Source organism: Delphinus delphis, chromosome 7 (assembly GCF_949987515.2).
Source record: "Delphinus delphis chromosome 7, mDelDel1.2, whole genome shotgun sequence".
Lineage (NCBI taxonomy): Eukaryota > Metazoa > Chordata > Mammalia > Artiodactyla > Delphinidae > Delphinus > Delphinus delphis.
The window spans coordinates 60468505-60489178 of record NC_082689.1 but is presented as its reverse complement, the minus strand read 5'-3'; the positions used below and the strand labels follow the sequence as shown (position 1 = coordinate 60489178).

The 20674-nt window shown below is 41.6% G+C and overlaps 1 protein-coding gene and 1 non-coding gene across 2 annotated transcripts in view; both read left to right on the top strand.

Annotated features, from left to right (window-relative positions):
• Positions 1–20674, top strand: part of METAP1D (methionyl aminopeptidase type 1D, mitochondrial) — a 79113-nt gene that overhangs the window by 13515 nt on the left and 44924 nt on the right.
• On the top strand, positions 3790–3861 carry TRNAV-UAC (transfer RNA valine (anticodon UAC)). The gene has a single exon. It is a non-coding gene; the product is annotated as a tRNA-Val (tRNA).

Sequence of the window (20674 nt, the reverse complement as noted above, 5' to 3'; positions counted from 1 at the left end):
CTAGGGAGTAGCCAGTTGGAGATGCTACTTTTGGCAGTAAAATGTATAGCATTTGGGGACTACCTGAATGGGACAACTGAAGCATGTGTGTGAAAAGGGGTAAAGATACCAGACTCCTGCTCCCTTAGGGATGGAGGAAATGATAGATGTGCATGTAGATAGTTTTTCAGCTGGGAGAGGAGACAGAAAATTGAAGAAGCTCCTCGTCCCCCAATTACTTCTGTTTCTTTCTGTACATTTTTGCAGCGATTAGAGATGAAATGAGGCAGGGGGTTGGGAAATAGGAGGAAAAAATGATAAGGGATAATAGAAGGATTGCCCAGCAGTGTTGAGATCCAAGTGAAATTAGAGACCGTGTATCTGTAGTGACCCCATTCATTGCCACTGTGTGATTTTCTCCAAATGGGCATCATCCTGTGTGTATAGGAGAGTGAAGGTAGATAGTTGGATTGATTGGAATTTTCCAGATGGATGCACTGGAAGGACCAGGGAGTAAGAGAAAAGGGGAGTGGGGGGTTAGCAATAGGGGGGGTTGAATCAATGCATTCTAGAGTCTAGCCTAGGCTGGAAGTTTCCCAAGGTCATGGACCTTGTCTATTTTGTTTGTTTCTGGGCTCATTATTATTACAATGAATAATCTAGAGCATAGAAGTAAAAAGGGAAGAGACTGATAGTTTGGTGGGGGGGGGGGGAAGGAGTTGTCCTAAGACGAGAATTTCCAGCAAGAGCAAAGAACAGGTATAATGGGAATTAGAAGTGAGGAACTGGAAGATTTGGGGGTAGTAGTCTGGAGTTTCACCACGGAGGTGACTTCTGAACCGGGTTAGATGGTTTTTAGTTTAATTGGAGAAAGAAGCCTAATGCCTATAACGATGCAAAACAGTATGATAGTGCTCTGGGAAAAAGAGGAAGGAAAGATAATTTGGGGCTGGAGTGATCACTTCACAGAATTGGGCCTTGAAGGATGAGTAAGGTGGTCAGCAGAGAGGCGGAGGGATGAGGGAGGGGCATTTCTAAGGGGGTAAAGCAGGGCAGCGGTGGGGAAACCATGTGAATACAGGACCTGTTCAGAGGGTTCTGGAATGGAGGGTTTGGCTGGAGCTGAGAGTTTGCATAGAAGAGTTATGAAGAGGAAGATTAATAATACAGGTTAGGGCCAGGTGATGAGAACGTTGAAGGTCGGCTTAGGCTTTATCTTATAGGCAGCAGAGACTGATGAAGGTTTTTGATAAATAAGTGAAATAACCTGCAGCTGGTGGTGCCCTGGATGTATTGAAGAGGGAAAGCTATCGTATCATTTGGGAAATATTGGTGGAAACAAAGTGATGGGGGCCTGAATTAGTGCCTTGTGTTCAGGATGGAAAGGGAGAGATGGATGCAAGAGAAATGATACAGAGAAGGAGGAATCAGGACCTGGTGGTTAGAAAGGGGACCTGAGGAAGGAGAGGAGCTGTCAGAGCAGAAAAGAGGGAGTTGGCAGAAACAGAGAACATAGGAAAAGAGGCTCAGGAGGAAATTTTGGGATGACTCAGTAAGGGTCAGTGAAATTGGCCACTTGGAGGTCACAGAGACTTAGACCAAAATTTTAGCAGTGGAAGGAGAGATGAAAAGTGATGGTGGTGGCTGCAGAGAAGTGTGGAGGTTCTTGGTTCTCTTTTTAAATAACAACTTCATCAAGATATAATTCACAGACCATGCAATTCACCTATTTAAAGTTTACAATTCAGTGGTATTTAGTGTATTCAGAGTTGTGTGACCATCACCACCATCAATTTTGTATTTTCATCACCCCTGAAAGAAACCTCTTACCCCTTAGTAGTCACTCTCCAATCCCCCTATCCTCACCAGCCCTAGGTAACCACTAATCAGCTTTCTGGCTTTATAGATTTCCTATTCTGGACATTTCAAATACGTGTAATCACATAATGTGTGGTCTTCTATGACTGGCTTTTTTCATTTAGGACTGTGTTTTCAAGGTTTATTCATGTTGAAGCATGTACCAGTACTTCATCCCTTTTTTAATTGCCAAATAATATTCTACTGAATGGGATATCACATTTTGTTTGTCCATTCACCAATTGTTGGACATTTGGGTTATATCCACTTTTTGACTCTTACAAATAATGCTGCTGTGGACATTTGTGTACAAGTTTTGTGTGGACGTACATTTTGGTTTTGACATAGAGGTCCTGGCTATGTTTAGACGCAGAGGGAAGGAAGGCAACTGGTAAGGAACAAGGACCACGGGAAATTCTGGAGAGCAGGGGGCTTCCTGGAGAGAGATCAGACCTGAAAGAGGTGAAAAGGAATAGAAGGAGGAGAAGGGGAAAATTCCCCTTGGAAGCGGTGAGAGTATCTCTACTTCTACAACAGGAGTGAAGGACGAGTGGGAATTTCTTTTTCTATGAATGAAAATACTTTGAAAATATATTTTCTGATTATAAAAGTAATACAAGGAAGGCTGTATAAAGAGAGGCTAAGAGTGTGGGTTGTCAAATCAGGCTCCTTAGGTTCGAATCCTGATGCTGTTGCTTACTAGTTGTGGAACCTTGGGCATGTTAACCTATCCAGGCTTCAGTTTCTTCATTTTTAAAATGGAGTTGAGCCAAGTACTTACCTTACTAGGCTGTTATGAAGATTAAAGAAATGATACCTGTGCAGCTGTATTGGTTACCTACTGCTGTGTAACAAATTACCCCAAATGACAAACTCTATGTCACAGTTTCTGAGGCACAGGAATCTGGGTGTAGCTTAGCTGGGGGCCTATGGCTTAGGAGCTCTCACGAGGTTGTAGTTGAGCTATTGGTGGGAGCTGTAGTCATCCCAGCACTTGACTGGGGCTGGAGGACCCACTGCCAAGCTCACTCACATGGTTCTTGGCTGGCCTCAGTTCCTTGTGAAGGCCACTTTCTTGCCACCTGTGTCTCTCCATTGGACTGCTCACAACATGGCAGACTGCTTCTTCCAGACTCGTGATCCAAGGAGGGTACCAGAGTGCCCACTGTGGCAGAAGCCACAGTCTTTTATAACCTAATTTCAGAAGTAACATCCCATCCCCCTGCTCCCACAGACCAGCACAGTGTAGCGGACCAGGGTGTGGATGCCAGGAGGCTGGGTCATTGGCGACCACCTTGGCTACCACACAGTTCTTAATAATAAGCCCTTAATAACTACAGTTGGCCCTTGAACCACACGGATTTGACCTGCATGGGTCCACTTATACATGGATTTTTTTTTTGATAGTAAATACTACAGTGCTACATGGTCCACAGATACTGAAGGCTGACTGTTTATTTGCAGATGTTCTCCTGCGAGGAGGGTCAGCACCCTTAACCCCCAGGTTGTTCAGTGGTCAACTGTATTCATAGTGGAAATATTAAGATATTTTAAAAGTGGGGCTTCCCTGGTGGCTCAGTGGTTAAGAACCCGCCTGCCAATGCAGGGGACACAGGTTCGACCCCTGGTCCGGGAAGATCCCACAGGCCGCGAAGCAACTAAGCTCGTGAGCCACAACTACTGAGCCTGCTCTCTAGAGCCCACGAGCCACAACTACTGAAGCCCACATGCCACAACTACTGAAGCCCTCGTGCCTAGAGCCCATGCTCCACAACAAGAGAAGCCACTGCAATGAGAAGCCCACAGACTGTAACGAAGAGTAGCCCTCACTTGCCGCAACTAGAGAAAGCCCGCATGCAGCAACGAAGACCCAACGCAGCCAAAAATAAAAACAAATAAATAAATTTATGTTTTTTAAAAAGATATTATAAAAATGTATATAGAAGAGGGAATTCCCTGGTGGTCCAGTGGTTAGGATGTGGCGTTTACACTGCCGTGGCCTGGGTTCAATCCCTGGTCGGGGAACTAAGATCCCCCAAGCTGAGTGGTGCCACCAAAACAAAAACAAAAACAAAAAAAGTATAAAGAAGAAAGTAAAAGTCACTCACAGTCCACCATCTAGATGGAACTGGCATTTCTAAAATGACTTTTTCCCTAAGGAGGGCTACTAGTAATAGGACCATGATTTCTAAAAATTCCTTCCACATCTACGAGAGAAAGCTTATTAATTACTGAAATATTACCTTAGGAAAATGAACATTTGAGATCCTTTTATCTCTCACATTTGGAGTCTGCACATCACACTTGTTTATCCTTCTATTCAGCATTGTGATAATTCTGAATTTGGGGCATCACATACCCTGTCTCTGTCATCAGTAAGATGGTGATTTTCCTATAAGATCAAATAGAAATAGGTCACAGATGAAATGAACACCCTCACCGGACTCCCTGCCAACTGGCTGGTCCAGCTGAAAACCAGCCCCTCTAAGAATTGATGTTACAAAAACAGCTCCTCTCTGTTGTCTTCTGTCATTTCTCCCCTACTTTATGCTCCGTGAATAGCAGCTGTTCAGGGTATTGCCGAGTGAGCACAGGGGTGCTGCAATCAGAAATGTGAGTGAGCGACACAGCAGGAGAAGGCTGGGGCCGAGGGAGGTGCGTTCTGGTGATACAGTGAGTAAGTGGGAGACATGACAAACAGCCAGACAGCAGTACGATGGCCCACTGGGAAGCATGTGAAAGATTATCAATTACCTCGATTAAAAAAAAGAAAGCCCCCAGAAGTCTCTTTCGCCAGTAGAGAAAAATCACAGCTGCTGAGGAGGGTCTTGTCAAGTCTCTTAGGTGGATTGGTGCTTCGTGCTAGCTTCTTTTATAAAAGTCAGATTAATTTTCTAATACTGTTTTCTACTTTAATGTTATTGCTTTAATCATTAGACTATCACCAATTCCTTCAGGCAATAGGAAGCGATTGAAGATTTAATGAGATTCATACTGCTTGTCCTTAAATGTTGATGACTTCCTTCATGCATATTAATCATTCCTGACCTTGATCTTAAATTCCTTCCCAGCACAGATTCTCATCAAGCATACCTCCTAGATCCCTCGGTGTTCACCAGGCACCTGGTTTGTTTCCAAAAGTACATTAACTCTAATGTTCAGTGTACGTCAGATTTTTCAGTACCCTTGTCTGATTTGTCTTCTAGTTCTTACTATGATTATAAATCTGGAAAATTTAGGGGGAGAAGAATCAGCAACCCTGAAGAGGGGGTTTAGCCTAGTTTAAAAGACTGTTCTGTTCAGCAGACCTTGAACATGCCTTAATTGGTTGTCTAGGTCAGTATGTCCAACTGGCAACTCTCAGACCCCATCCAGGCCACGGAGTGTTTCTGGGTGGCTGAAGTGTGTGTGCTCCGGCTGGCGATCAGCAGGACTCGGCCTTTGTCCCCTGCTTTGGCGGCCCCAGCCTTTAGTTCAGGCCTACCCCCTCCTGCCACAGGGGCCTGGGAAACCCTGGCTGACCACCTGGTCTCCTCATGCCCAGCATCCGTGCATCTGCATCCCCACCCTTGCCCCAATTATCTCCTCAGCCACCTTGGCAGATTTTCTAACCAACAGCCCTTGCCCGAACCAGGACCCAGGAAAGGAGTCGTTGGAGTGTGTGAGAGGAGAGGGCTGAGGAGTCGGGGGGCGGGGGGTGGGTGAAAGTGAGAGAGAAGGGGTGTGGGGGAAAGAGGGAGAAAGGATCACATCAGTTGAAGAGAAAATAAATATGTAAGACCTTGAGGGTGAGGGAGTCTGTATACAAGGAGACAGAACCAGTAGGAAGAACTAAGTAAAGAGGTGAAAGAGCTTGCGTACGGTGATGCTGAGATGAGGACGAAAAGAGGTAAATTTGCGTGTGAAAGATGCCACCTGTGAGAGAATGGGAGGAGAAAATGGAGAGAGCAAAACAGCTCTGCTCCATAGAACCTGACCAGGCGCATCACTGGGAAACACGGTCTAACAAAGCATTTTTTCAGATTTGTGAATATGTTTTTGTTTTTTGTTTCTTTGTTTTGCGGTACGCGGGCCTCTCACTGTTGTGGCCTCTCCCGTTGTGGAGCACAGGCTCCGGACGCGCAGGCTCAGCGGCCATGGCTCACGGGCCCAGCCGCTCCGCGGCATGTGGGATCTTCCCAGACCGAGGCACGAACCCATGTCCCCTGCATCAGCAGGCGGACTCTCAACCACTGCGCCACCAGGGAAGCCCGTGAATATGTTTATAACAAAAAAGTATTATTATAAAAATGTTAAACCACAAACAGACCGTTAGAAGATTACATTACTCTAAGGTTATTTTAGGATGTCCCAAATGCTTGCTGGCGTGTTGATTGTCTTAAATGTGGCTCATCCCAACCAAGAAATTGGACAGTATCAATTTTGATGATGTTAAGTGCTTACCATTTTTAAAAAACAAATAAATGGAGTGCTTTTTACATACAAATGGAAGTTTTTCATCTTAAGTAATTATCTGTTGATATCATTTAACTGAATAAGTAGGAAGATATCCATTTTGTGAAGTAGGTTTCTCATATGTAATGATCAAAATCTTTCTTTTAAAGATAACTTTTAAAAAATAGTCAGAAATTTTCATACCTTTTAACTCAATTATTTAATTCCACTTCAACAAGTCTATATTCAGAAAATAACTAGAGATGCTGGCAAAGATTTCATTTTAAGGATGTCTATTACAGTATTAATCATATTAGCAAAGAACTGGAAACTCCCTAAATGTCTAATAAAATAGAGGAATGATTAAATTATGATACATCCATAAGATGAGAGAGTCTATTATATAGTCACTAAACTACTTCTAATTCATCGCCACACTACACTCAGGTGGCCTTTGAAGTAGCACATTGGATCATTTCACTTCCTCTTAAACCTTTCCTTGGCTGCCCATTGCACTCACCATGAAAATCCTGACCTCCAAGGCTTTGTCTTATCACCCCAACTCTCCAGTCCCTCCATTTCTGTCTACTGGCCTGCTTTTTAGGTGCTCTCATTCCCTAAGCCCTTTCCTCCCCAGGACCTTTGCACATGAACTTCTCTTCCCCAGCTGTTGTCTGGCTAAGTCCTGCTTGTTCTTGAGGTCTTAGCTTCATCAAAGGGATTTCCTGACCCTCTTTACCACCCCTGTACTCCACCCCCCAGCATACTCACTCATTGTGACCTAGGCTTCTCTTTCATAATACATACCACATTTTAAAATCATATGTTCATTTGTGTGGTTGTTCTTTTAATGCCCAGGTCCCCTCTGAACTTTGTCATTTTGTTCTCCTTTCTGAGAGAGATCCTCAAGTTTATTCTCTGCCCCTTCTATTGAAGTCTTCCTTTCTGTTGTCATATTTTTAATCTCCCAGAGTCTGTTTTGTTCCCTTAAAGTTTTGTTTAAAAATAGTATTCTGTTCTTGTTTCATGGTTGCAACATGGTTTCTTGAGTATATTATTAATATACTCACCATGGTTTCTTGAGTACATTATTAATAATTTTCTAGAAATTTTCTTCTCTATATATTGTTTCCTCTGAGGTTTTTGTTTTTGTTTTTGTTTTTTGGTATTTATATTTTATATAAGAGACTTTCTCAGACATCTGGAAATCCATGGTTGCTTGCTTCTGTATAAGAATGGGGGATTTAGGGGCTTCCCTGGTGGCGCAGTGGTTGAGAGTCCGCCTGCCGATGCAGGGGACATGGGTTCATGCCCCAGTCCGGGAAGATCCCACATGCCGCGGAGTGGCTGGGCCTGTGAGCCATGGCCGCTGAGCCTGAGCGTCCGGAGCCTGTTCTCTGCAACGGGAGAGGCCACAACAGTGAGGGCCCACATACCGCAAAAAAAAAAAAAAAAAAAAAAGAATGGGGGATTTAAAAATCTGAGTGGGCTCGTGAAAGACAAGGAAGACTGAGAAACTGCCAGAGACTGTAGAAGACTAAAAAGACTTAACAACTAATTACATTGTGGAATCCTGGATTTGGAGGCTGGCCCAGAAAAAAGGACATTAGTAGAAAAAATGGTGAAATTCAAATAAGATCCATACTTCAGTTCATATTAATCTACTAATACTAATTTCCTGTTTTGGATGGTAAAACTCTGGTTATGTACAATGTTAACGTTAGGGTAAGCTGATTGAAGGATGTGTAGGAACTTTTTGTACCACTGTTTCCCTTTGTACTATTTTCAAAATAGAAAATAAAAACAAGACAAACTGAGTGGAAGCTCTGAGCAAGGGATGGGGACAAGCTGCTGTGGGTCAGCTCAGCCATGGGGTGACCTGATGGGGCCATTGAATGAGAAAGTGAGAGAGATGATAAGCAGGGAGGAACAGGTTCAAAGCAGCATGGCATAAAGATCGCCCTGGCTTCAGGGAGGAGAATGATTTGGAGGAGGACTTTAGAAACTGAGAGAACAGTAGGGAAGCATTTGTAACCATTTGGGGCAAAAAATGACAGTGGCTTGGACCAGGGTCGTGGGCGTGGAGAGAAGTGAATGGTTTTAGGAGCTGTTGGTGAGGTAGACTCACAGAATGGTTGTCGCTTGGATTTGGGGATGGGGATGATGGAAAAGGATGAGTGGTGGGGGACCCCCTGATTCCCAGGTTCTGGATTAGGCAGTTGAGTGGATTATGGTACCATTCATAGCGAACACTGGAGGGAGGACAAGGTTTGGAAGAGAATATGATCAATTTAACATGGCGAGTGTTAAGTGTGAAGTGCCCAGAGAGAGCCAAATGGAGATTTCCAGTAAGCAGAGGAGATGAACAGGTCGGGAGAGTTTGGGGAAGGGATCTGGGCTAGAGATGCAGATTTGGAAGTCATGAACATGTGGTGGCTATGTGACGGAACATATGTAAGCTCCCTAGGGGAAGGTAGTAGCTTGAGAAGAAGAGGAGTAAGGACAGAACCCTAAGAAAAACTGATATATAAGGAGTAATCAGGGAAGGGAAGCCTACAAAAGAGGCTGAGGAATAGCTAGAGAAGTAGGAAGCCTTTATGGGTAATTACCTTTTAGTTAATACTTTAAAGTATCATCAGATTCTGAGGTAAGTTTCCAGATCCAGTATGGTTGACTTCTCTCCTCAGCACCAACCCTCCTTTCCAAATACCTTCCAGATACCCTCACGTAGAGTCCTGCTGCTACTTGACATTCAGTAAATCCAAACGAAGTCCTCCCCAGACCAGAACCAACTTATCCTCTATTCTTTCCCCTTTCTGTTAATGACACCACTGTCATCAGAGTCATCTTTGACTCCTTTCCGCTAATCAGTATGTATTTAACCAATTATCAGGTTATGTAAAGTATACCTCTGCAGTCTCTGGTGTCCCTCCTCTTTCTTACATTCCCTAAATTACCACAGAGGTTTAATCCCTCATTACTTTTCATCTGTCCTCTTGTAATAGCCGCTTAACTGTGCAATATCCTGATTCTCCATTGCAATCCATTCTACCCTTTTAACTTCCCTAAAGAGTAATTTTTTAAAAATTTTATTGACGTATACTTGACTTACAATGTTGTGTTAATTTCTGCTGTATAGCAAAGTAACTCAGTTATATATATATATATTCCTTTTCATATATATATATTTTTTCATATAAGAGCAATTCTTTAATAATTTGCTTAATTAAATCTAAACTGAGCTCTTTAAACCTTTCAGAATATAGTCTTATTTTACTCTTCCAAATAAGCATACTCAATACTTTAGCAAAAACAAAACCACTCGACACTTCATATACTCCGGCCTTTCATAACTCTACACTTCTGTTCATGCTTTACCCTCAGCCTATTATGCTGTTCCTTTGCCCTTCATTTTTGTCAAAAGCCTCTCTGTATATCAAGGGCTACGTCAAGCACCACCTTCTCTATAGAGCCTCTCTTGGTCTTCCCTAATAATTGCCGTCTTGCCTGTCTGCCTCCCTTCCTTCCTTTCTTCCACCAATATTGGAACCCTACCAGTTGGGGAAGTTGCAGGAAACTGAAGTCATTCTGGCTATTTCAAGCAGAAGTGCCTTTAACATGGAAACTGGGTGTCCATAATTGTTGAGAGGTTAAAGAAACAGCCTGTTGGTGGGGAACAACTTCCAGAACAGCTCCTCCTTTCCTCCAGAGCCAGCCCACCAGGTGAGTTAAGCTGCCACCACCTCCAACTGCTTCTGAATACTCACGAAGCCGATGTGGGATGCTAGGATGCTGCTCAGAAAACCCTTACATTTCCCCATCGTGCTCACCAGCAGAAGAAAGAATAGCAGAAGCAGCAAGAATGAGGCCGCCATCACACTCCCCACTTCAGATCTCCCATGAAAGTTTCTAACTGGTAAGGTGAAATTCAGATGTAGAACCTTGATGTTGGGGAGTCTGGGACACATAGTTCTCAGCTATTGAGTCTCCACAGTACAGAAGACAACTGAGGAGGAGGTTGGAATGCATGCTGAGACGATCATTTTTTCCACAGACACTTAGTGTGAGCCATGGGCTGTTACATTTGTAACAGTTTTCACACTAACCTTGTCACACCAGTGGATTATCAAGTCTGCTAGGATAGGAGTATGAATAATTCCTATACCCCCTCCCAGTAAATACACAAGTTTCTATAGAGGGTAAGAACTAAATAACTATTTGCTATATGAGTGAAACTGAGTCATCTTGCCAAGACTAGCATCATTACTTGGATAGAAGGGAAAACCTTTTAATATTGACCCAAGACAAGACAAGGGAGTAATTAAAAGGAAGTCTAAAAAACTCCAGGGGAAATTTCAGTTTGTTTATGTACAAAACAGAAGTTTAATTGAGATTCTAGCTACAAATCACTTCTTTTTTCTAACACTGAAGAGAAGAGAGCCTGTAGATGGTTCTAATGTCATTGAATAAGAAATGTCCTGTGGGGGAGGGACAATTGCCATTGATGTTTGAAATGAGAAAACTCAGGGTAGTAGATGGAATTGAGTCCTGTAAACTTGTGTCTGCTTATTAAGAACAGAAATAGATGACTTACTGTGATGATTAAAAGAAAAAGAAAAGAAGTAAAAGAAAGTTACTAGAAAATAGATGCCTCTGGAAAATAAGGAGGACTTTCATGTCACTGATAACCAAGGTAATCAACTTGACTTCGTGGCTATGGACAGATTTATGAGGATGTAAGGACTCTAATAATAAATTGCAGTCAGGGTTTGAAGGATAACTTATTAAGATACAACAAATAAGATAAATTGTGTTAGAAATCTTTTCTTTATCTGAGATAAGAGGCTCACTTAAGAGATACTTCCATAAGTAGTGCAGAGGTAGGACCATAAAACTAAATAAGGAGTGGTAACTTCAGCTCTGGGTATAACACCATGTGACCTTAGGCAGGTCCCTTAGTTGGCAGCCTGTGGCTTCAGCTGCCATTCCTTTGCTGATTGATCTCTCTGTCTATTCATTTCCCAAAGCTCACTGTCCTCTAGAGTTAGAGATAGGCTATCCCAGTGGTTCTAACTGTATTGTGCATTTAGAATCACAAGAGTCTTTAATGTCTTCCCACAGTTCTTTAAACTCCTTGTTTTATAACACAAATCTCTTCATAGTTTGACCCTGTGTGCATCTCTAATCTTGTGATGGGCACTCTTCCCTCAAGCCATAACACCTATAGATTTTACAAAGACTACTCTTTGTGTGAAATGCATATACCACGACTATCCTCATCTGGCACTACATTTATGCTCATTCTTTAAAATTCATCTCAAGTACACTTTGATTGATATGCACCATCTCTTTGTTCCAGCAGCATCCTTAGCGTACCTCTAGTGCTGTACTGTAACCATGGGTTAATCGGTCTATCTTTTTTTCCCTTCTAGGCAATAAATTACTTGAGCATAGGGATTCTGAGTAGTAGGTATGGAGAGGGGCCTGGGAATCTGCATGTTCAACAAGCTCCTTGGGGAATTCTGAAGGCTCAGACCTCAGTTGTCTTTTTTAAAACTATATCCTCAGTATCTTTATTTTATTTTATTTTTAAAACATCTTTATTGGAGTATAATTGCTTTACAAGGTTGTTAGTTTCTGCTGTATAACAAAATGAATCAGCTATGCATATACATATATCCCCATATCTCCTCCCTCTTGCGTCTCTCTCCCCCACTCCCCATCCCACCCCTCTAGGTGGACACAAAGCGCCGAGCTGATCTCCCTGTGCTATGCAGCTGCTTCCCACTAGCCATCTATTTTACATTTGGTGGTATATATATGTCCATGCCACTCTCTCACTTCGTCCCAGCTTACCCTTCCCCCTCCCCATGTCAGACCTCAGTTTTAATTGGTTTCTAAGATCTATTTCAACTCTGAAATGTCAAGGCTTTTCTTCCTTGCATTTTTAAAAATAAACTTATTTATTTATTTTTATTTTTAGCTGCACTGGATCTTCATTGCTGCTCACGGGCTTTCTCTAGTTGCGTTGAGCGGGGGCTACTGTTCGTTGAGGTGCGCAGGCTTCTCATTGCGGTGGCTTCTCTTGTTGTGGAGCACGGGCTCTAGGCACGCGGGCTTCAGTAGTTGCAGCACGCAGACTCGGTAGTTGTGGCGCACAGGCTTAGTTTCTCCGCAGCATGTGGGATCTTCCCAGACCAGGGCTGGAACCCGTGTCCCCTGCACTGGCAGGAGGATTCTTAACCACCGCCACCAGGGAAGCCCTTTTCCTTTCAGTTTAACTGGTGTTGAGGAGGGGAGAAAAAGCTTTTGGGTAGTTGATTAAAGCCAAAAAAAAAAAGACTGCCTATGCAGTCCTCTTCCATGACCACTGTAAGATTGCTTATTATACTGAATGTAGGATAAGGTAGATAAGTAGAAATAAGATAAATTCCCTGATTTCATTTAAGAGTGTTGGCTTAATCTGTTCAACTTTTTATTCATTAATTCTGAGACTGTTGAGGGCTTGCCATGTGTCACTGTTCTAGTCGTTTATTGCACATCAATGAACAAAACAGACAAAAATCCCTACCTCAAGGAGCTTGCATTGATAGGCAATAAATAAATATGTTAAGTAAATCACAGAGTATTTTAGAAGGTGATAAGCAATGTGGAGAAAATGGAACAGGGAGGGAGGGCTTTCTTTTACTTTGTCAGTGCTTAGTAATAAGTTACTAGAGAAAATAATTTATTTAATTTGAGCTGTTTAAATAAGCCATACTTTAAAAGGCAGAATTTAACCTGCACCCAGTCAGAACAGAGCTTGGGATTTGCAAAATTCAAGTCTAGTTTCCGTTTATAAAATTGACAATAACTGTCTTTCCCATTATGTTATTATATGTCAGTAGGAGAGAAATAATTTAAGGAATTGCTCCCAAGGAGTCCTAGTAAATTATGTGATTTTTTTACCACTACAAAGAAAAAGGAAATAAGGAATTAAGCCACAAAGCAGTAAAAAGAAGTTTGTGTTTTATACTAATCTGCAAGGCTGATTTAATTTTATTATTTAAAAGAAATCCACTTCATTCCAAAGCCTCTTTTCTTATCTCTCCACTTCCCCTTTTTAATTTTTGGTTTGGATTTTCATGTTTAGATTAAAAAGTATGGGTCCTTCTAGAATTTATAGGGAAGCCTCATCGTATGCATGAGAAGCACAGGACTTTAGCTTTACCTGTCTGGGGCGCTCAGGAGGAGGCTAGTTTTGTGGGGAGAATCACGTATCCATCTTTACTTTCAAATAACTTAATCAAAAGATCAAACATTTCACTGTAAACAGTCTTAAAAGTCACACTAATGTCACCTGCAGAGGCGGCTAAAAGAATGATGCGTATTGTTTTGCACAGCAGTTGAAACTGTTTTCAAAGTCCTTCCACAATGAGGTAGAAAATGACTTTTCTCGCACTCCTTAAAAACTAGAACTGTGTGGTAATTCTGATGACTGTCAGTTCCTGTGGGGTGTTTACACAAAGGTACTTTTAAATGAAGAGACATTTTTAGAGCAATTAGAGACGAGGCTAGACAGAGAATAGCCGGCTCAGGGGCCTGGCAGGTCGGGGTTAAGGTTTATTGACAGGACAGGGTCAGGCGTCTGCTCAGCCACCACTGCCCCTCCTACCTGCCCTCCGGATACATCCAAGACCTCAGCCAGCCTGGGCTCCCTGCTGTAAGCCAACCCCCCCTGCACAATGTGGGAAGGGAAAGAAGAAAGGAGGAAGAACAGGCGAAGTTCTGCAGAAACATTACAGTTCAGTCTTGAAATACAAGTTTGAAAATATTTATGTCTATTTTTCTGGCCCAGATGTTGTGTCACTTTAGGAAGAAGAAATTTTAAAACATACAAAGAATTGTCTGTTCTTTCAACTTTGTAGTTTGCAGTTATTGCATCCTGCAGAAAGAAATTGCCTGGCCAAAGTAGTCTTTTAATTTCATTTTTCAGTTTTGAGTTACAGGTTTCTGGCAAGCTCCCTGACCACTACTGTTACCTGGTGGCGCCTATATTTCATCAAATTTAGACGTGCAGACTACCTGGATCCAGGCCCAGATGAACTGTTGAGACTGATAAACATGATCCCACCCTGCCCCCATGCATGCTCCTGCTTTTCCCTTTAAGGGAATCTAAAACTTTGAGTCCTTGGGTCCCCAAGGGAGTTAAAAAAAAATGTGTTCTGGTATTCGGGTAGTCGAGTTTGCGCTGTGGTTTTCTGTGAGGCATCTCTGCTTGCCCAGAGGCTGGTGCACATCCCAGCCGTGCCCCACTTCTCCAGTGTTGGTGATTAATGCAGGGAAATTTTTTTGTTTTTAATAAAAACAAGCAGAGACATCTGTCAGTCAAGGCAGAATTTGTTTGACATCTTGTGATTGCTGCTTACAGAAAGAATGACAGCAGTTGTTAAACAAATAAGAAAAAAACTGCTGTTTATGGGTAGTTTGCAGATATCCTAAGGATATCCTTGTAACATTACTTGCCTTCGCTTGTATAAGTAGAAAATAGTAGAATGAACAGAATCATTAATTTTTGAAATCTGGGTTGTATTAGATTTAAAGTAGTAATAAAAATGGAAATATTAAGCAAATGTATTATTTTTAGCTGTGTAATATACTAGGGGCTTTTCCTTTCGTTAGAATATATTTCAAACATTTGTTTTCATGGTTGCAGGGGGAATATTAGCATTCAATGTAATTAAACTTAATTGCATTTCCTATATGAATTATTTTTAGTCTCTTTTTAAAATGCATTTATGATTTTTTTCCCTCTATACTAGCTATTCCCATACGCTTGCCCTGAGAAAAGGTTATAGAAAATTTGTCTATTTGCTCGGAAACAGTCAGAAATCACAAATTAGATTTTAATTTAATTTAGAATTTTTGAAATGAAATTTTGGGATATAATCAAGTGGGAAAAGCATGAAACTCTTCAGGGTCTGAGGTTTTTGTTCTCATGCCATGTTCATGTGATCTAAGAAAAATACTTAATCTCTGTCTGGCCCAAGTTATTCTACTTGGGAAGTGTTACAATAATTTCAGTCCCTGATGATGTGGAAGTATCAGACCACATATTTCCTTAGGTACTGGGTGAGATTGGGGTTTGCTGGGAAGAGCAGAAAAGGAACTTCTGGAATGTTGGAAATAGTCTGTATCTTGATAGGTATTTGGTTACACAGGTGTATGCATTTGTCAGAACTCATCAAATGATATACTTTAAGATTTAAAGATTTGTTCATATCATAGTATGTGTATTTTACCTCAAAATACAAAAAAAAAGGAATTCTAAACACATATTTGGTTAATGTTATACGTGTTGAAATATGGGGGAGAGGGTTACTGTCTTTGAAACTTACTTTGAAATGCCTCCAAAAGAAAAAAAAAAAGATGGATATAGAATGTTTAGAAATGTGATAAAGAGCAAATATCGTAAGGAGTTAATTGTAGGATCTAGGTAGTGTGAATATTTACCATAAAATTCTTTGAACTTTTTTTTTTTTTTTTTTTTGCGGTGTGCGGGCCTCTCACTGTTGTGGCCTCTCCCGCTGTGGAGCACAGGCTCCAGACACACAGGATCAGAGCAGCCATGGCTCACGAGCCCAGCCGCTCCGCGGCATGTGGGATCCTCCCGGACCGGGGCACGAACCCGTGTCCCCTGCCTCGGCAGGCGGACTCTCAACCACTGCGCCACCAGGGAGGCCCTGAACATTTTTATATGTTTGAAAATGTTCATAAAATGTTGGGGAAAAAGTGAAGGTACTGGTTATTGCTCGTTAAAGGATTTGTATACCTCCATTTTTAATTCTACCCCCCGTTCATTCAAAATTAAGCCACTTGGATTAATATCAAAAGGGGGGAGGAGTGTGAATGTGAGCCATTTAGATAAATAGAAAAATGTACCCACCTCATACTCTAGTTACTTTTGAAAGGCCGTTATCAAGCATGGAAGCCAAGAGTGTCTTTACAAACAAGAAGAGCTCTGAGAAACCCACATCATGCCCCCAACCAATGACCTCTCTGGGCAGATAAAAATTGGCCTCCAGACCCCTAACCATGGAAAAGGACATGGCCTCCTGACACATAATCTTCACCACTGGTAAGCAGGTAACCCCCCTGCTGTATACCTTATACTGAGGCCCTATCAAATGAAAATGGGCTTTCGGTTTTCAGCCAAATCTCAGGGATTTGGCCATGAACACCTCTACTTTTATCAGAATGCCAAGCTATCTCTTACATCCTGATAGAGGCCTCTTTTTAAAGATATCTTATATGGGACCTCTGTGATACTTATGTTGTGTGTGTGTTAATCTTGAAGGGTCAAAAGGGTAAATTGGTTCTGGTGAATTTGAACCAAACTTTTAAAAGCTAATGATAATACATTTTTAAATGAGGCCATGTTGCTCAGTTGGTGCTTGAACAGTAAACTGGAAAGTCAAGATTGGAGAGGCTCAAAGATCTCAATTCCTTCAGGGTCTCAAAATGAACTCTGGCCAGTTAATTTATCTCCGTTCATTGATTTTCTCACTTGGAAAATGAGAAATGAAACCTGGCACAAAATGCCCGGTCAGGGGTTCTAAAACTTTAGTGTGTGTAAAAATCATTTAGTTTGTTAGAGATTCCAGCTTCCAACACCTGGGTTTTCTGAATCAGTAGGTCTGGGGCAGAGCTCAGAAATCTGCATTTTAATAAATGCCTGGTGTGATACTGATGTAAATATTGGACCACGTGAAAACCAGCGTAGGTGTGTTTTGATGGGTCCTATGTTAACTGATAGAATCTTGTATTATTTTAACTTTTTCTTAGGGAGAATTTTGCACATACACTAAAGTGGAGAGAATGGTAAAACGAACTTCCATGGACCCATCACCCAGCTTCAACATTCTTAATTCACTTCTACCCCTATCTACTCCCTGTACACCTCATCCACTGATTATTTGCAGAAGCAAATCTTAGACATATCATTACATCCATAAGTATTTTAGTAGGGGGCTTCTCTGGTGGCGCAGTGGTTGGGAGTCCGCCTGCCGATGCAGGGGACGCTGTTCGTGCCCCGGTCCAGGAGGATCCCGCATGCCGCGGAGCGGCTGGGCCCATGAGCCATGGCCGCTCGGCCTGTGCATCCCGAGCCTGTGCTCCACAGCGGGAGGGGCCACAACAGTGAGAGGCCCGCGTACCAAAAAAAAAAAAAAAAAAATTTTAGTAGGCAACTCTAAAATGTTAAAATATAAGTACTCTAAAAAATATACCATATTAAACCTTACAAAATTAGAGACTAATTCCCTAGTATCAAATATGTCTGTGTCTAGATTTCCTTGATTCTCTTTTTTTTTCCCCCACCGTTGATTTGTTGGCATCAGGAACCAAACACAGTCTACACATTGCATTTGATTGATGTGTCTCTTTAATCTTTTAATCTAGAGGTCCCCCTTCCCTGCTTTCTTTCTTTCCCTTGTGATTTATTTGCTGAAGAAACTAGGCCATTTGTTCTGTAGATTTTCTCAGTCTAGATTTTCTGATTGGATCCCCATGATGTCATTTATCATTTTTCTTTCCCCTGTATTTCCTGTAAATTCCATCACTTCCATCCTGAAGTTTGATCAGATTAAAGTTCAATCTGGGGGCTAAAATGCATCATTGGTCATGTCATATACTTCCATCAGGAGGCACATGTCTGGTTCTCTCTCTTTATGTCATGTTAGCAGCTATTGATGATCATTGCTGAGATCTGTTCTTACGTAGGGAGAGCCCCATATTTTGACTCTAGGTATTTCATGGAAGAACCTTCTCCCTCTCACCATGGATATTTCCTTGTCTAAGTTAGGCTTTTAAAGCTTTCACAGCTTTCACAGTGAAACATAGCTGCCTACTTAGACATTGTGTTTGCTACAAAAAGCAGAAAGGCTTTCTTGCTTCCACATCTTAGTCTCATTTTCACAATATAGTAATCTTTAAAATTTGTCCTAGTGCCTTCAACATTTATTTCAGTTTCTGAGACATATTAAGATGAATGGATGACCACACAATTGAGCAGAAATTTGGGGGCCCTGTAATGAAACCACAGTTGCAGGCAAGGTGACCTGGTATAAGTACAAGGGAGTAAGAGCCTCCAGTTCTGTACCATCATCCCATCCTGAGGGGAAGGCTATGAGTGTTTAATACCTATATTTATTTACTTTGTCCTGAAAGCAAACATGAGGTTTCTGGATCAGGGGCAGACAATTATTACTTATAACAGTAACCATATTGGTTCCCTATACCCCAGTTTTCTCCTTGAGAGCAATGTGAAGGGGTCTAAAAGAATGAATTGGGTATGCCAAGATCTCTCCAGGAACTGGGAATGAATGGGTTCATTCCTTCATTCAACAAACACATACTGATGGTTGAGTGTATGCAGACACTGAGCCAGCTCTGGAGAGGATGGTAAATACTAGAGTACTCCCAACCTAATGCATAAAACCATATACCTCTGTGCCTGGAATTAGCCATCAAGTCTCATCCTATACTTATAGGTAATCAAATATATATATTTGTACATATGTGTGTGTATTTGATGTTATATATGTATGTGTATGCAATTTTATACCTATATAAGCACAAGTATGTATGTATTTGATTTTATATATGTGTGTATATAATTTTATACATATATAGGCACATATATGTGTGTGTTACTTGATTTTCCCCTCTGACTTACATTATAATTTCAAAAATCATTTCCTTAAATCATAGAGTTGCTCATCTTATCTTTAGTTCTTCTCAGCCATTTCTACCTTAGTGATGAGATCCGTATAAACCCAGACCAGAATCCTGCCAAAGTGTGTTCTTAAGTCTTTGTTCTATCCTGAATTCTGTACCATTTGGAATTAAACCAACTCATTTGAAATGGAAAAAAAAAATCATTTTCTTCATTTGTCATTTACCTGCAGATGTCTTTTGCACTGATGTTTGCGTGACGTTTTCTCATCTCCAGCTTCTCAGGTAGCAAGTGAATTAGCTATACTTTATACCCACTTTGGAGTTTGCTCATGTGACTAGCTTTTTTGAAGAGAAAGTGAAATCCAAATTGGGAAAATTAGACTCTGAGGAGAAAATCCCAGTGCAAAGTACTGAATATTTCCTCAGGCTGAAGAGACCTACAGCAGGACGAGGGACAGACCCAACAGCTGTGGTAGGTGCTGGGGATTAGGTCTGGTGGAGCAGGCACCCTAATAGGGGAGATGCAAAGACACAATTAGACAAATGCGATAACTCCGCAACGGGAAAGCGCTTGGAAGGAAATAAAGTTAAGAGGTAGTGAGTAACTGGGGAGACCACTTTAGAGAGAGCGGTCCCAGAAGGCCTCTCCGATGAAGTGACATTTGAGCTGAGGCCTGAAGGATGTGAATGAGCCAGTGACGTGAGGAGCTGGTGAAAGAGCAGATGCAGAGATGAGAAAGGACTTAGTATGTCTGAGAACAGAAGGGGGCCTGGTGGCTGGTTGGCCGTGAGTGACAGGGGGAGTGGAGTGTGAGAGGTAGGCAGAGGCCAGACCACGCCAGGACCATGTCAACTCTGAGAAGCTGGAATTAATGTTCTAAAAGCAGTTAACAAACATTGAAGAATTTTAAGCAGGAAAACTTAGTAATTATCTTCATTTAGGCTTTTTTTTTACACATGTGCGAACCTCTATGTGTGTGTGTGTGTGTGTGTGTGTGTGTGTGTGTGTGTGTGTGTTGTTTTTTTTATTTTTTGGCCACTCCTCGCAGCTTGCAGGATGCGGGACCTTAGTTCCCCAACCAGGGATCGAACCCGTGCCCTTCGCTGTGAAAGCGCAGATTCCTAAGCACTGGACTGCCAGTGAATTCCCTATGTGTGTTTCTAATGGTAGCTTGCTGTAGGTGATCTGCAATTTGCTCTTTCATTTACCAATAACATCATGGGCATCTATGAAAGGAAGATTTATAAGGAAAAATAAGTTTGATTTGCTGTGAACGACATGACAAATAGATGTAGATATGTAAGAACTTGAAGCTGTGGCTAAAAATCAGTTTCCTAGGGGTAAAAAATGGACAGTGCTTGCTTTTAATGTCCATTATAGATACAAATTCACTTCAGTAACTTAAGAACATTAAAGACATATTCTAACTTGATTCTTGATTTTCTCATAAGCTTACCATGATTAGTATATTACTTTAATCATGTATTTATTGTTAAAACAACTTTATAGGCCATTTTTAGTCTTCTAGATACAGCACAGCTTGAACAAAGAAGAAAGATAGAAGAATAAGAATTCAGCAGGAAGTGTGTGTGGTCAAACCATAACAAACCAAGAGAGATGATCAATAAACTCCACAGAGAATGTGTCACCTTGAGAAGTGTGGTTTACTATTGTCAACAGTTATAA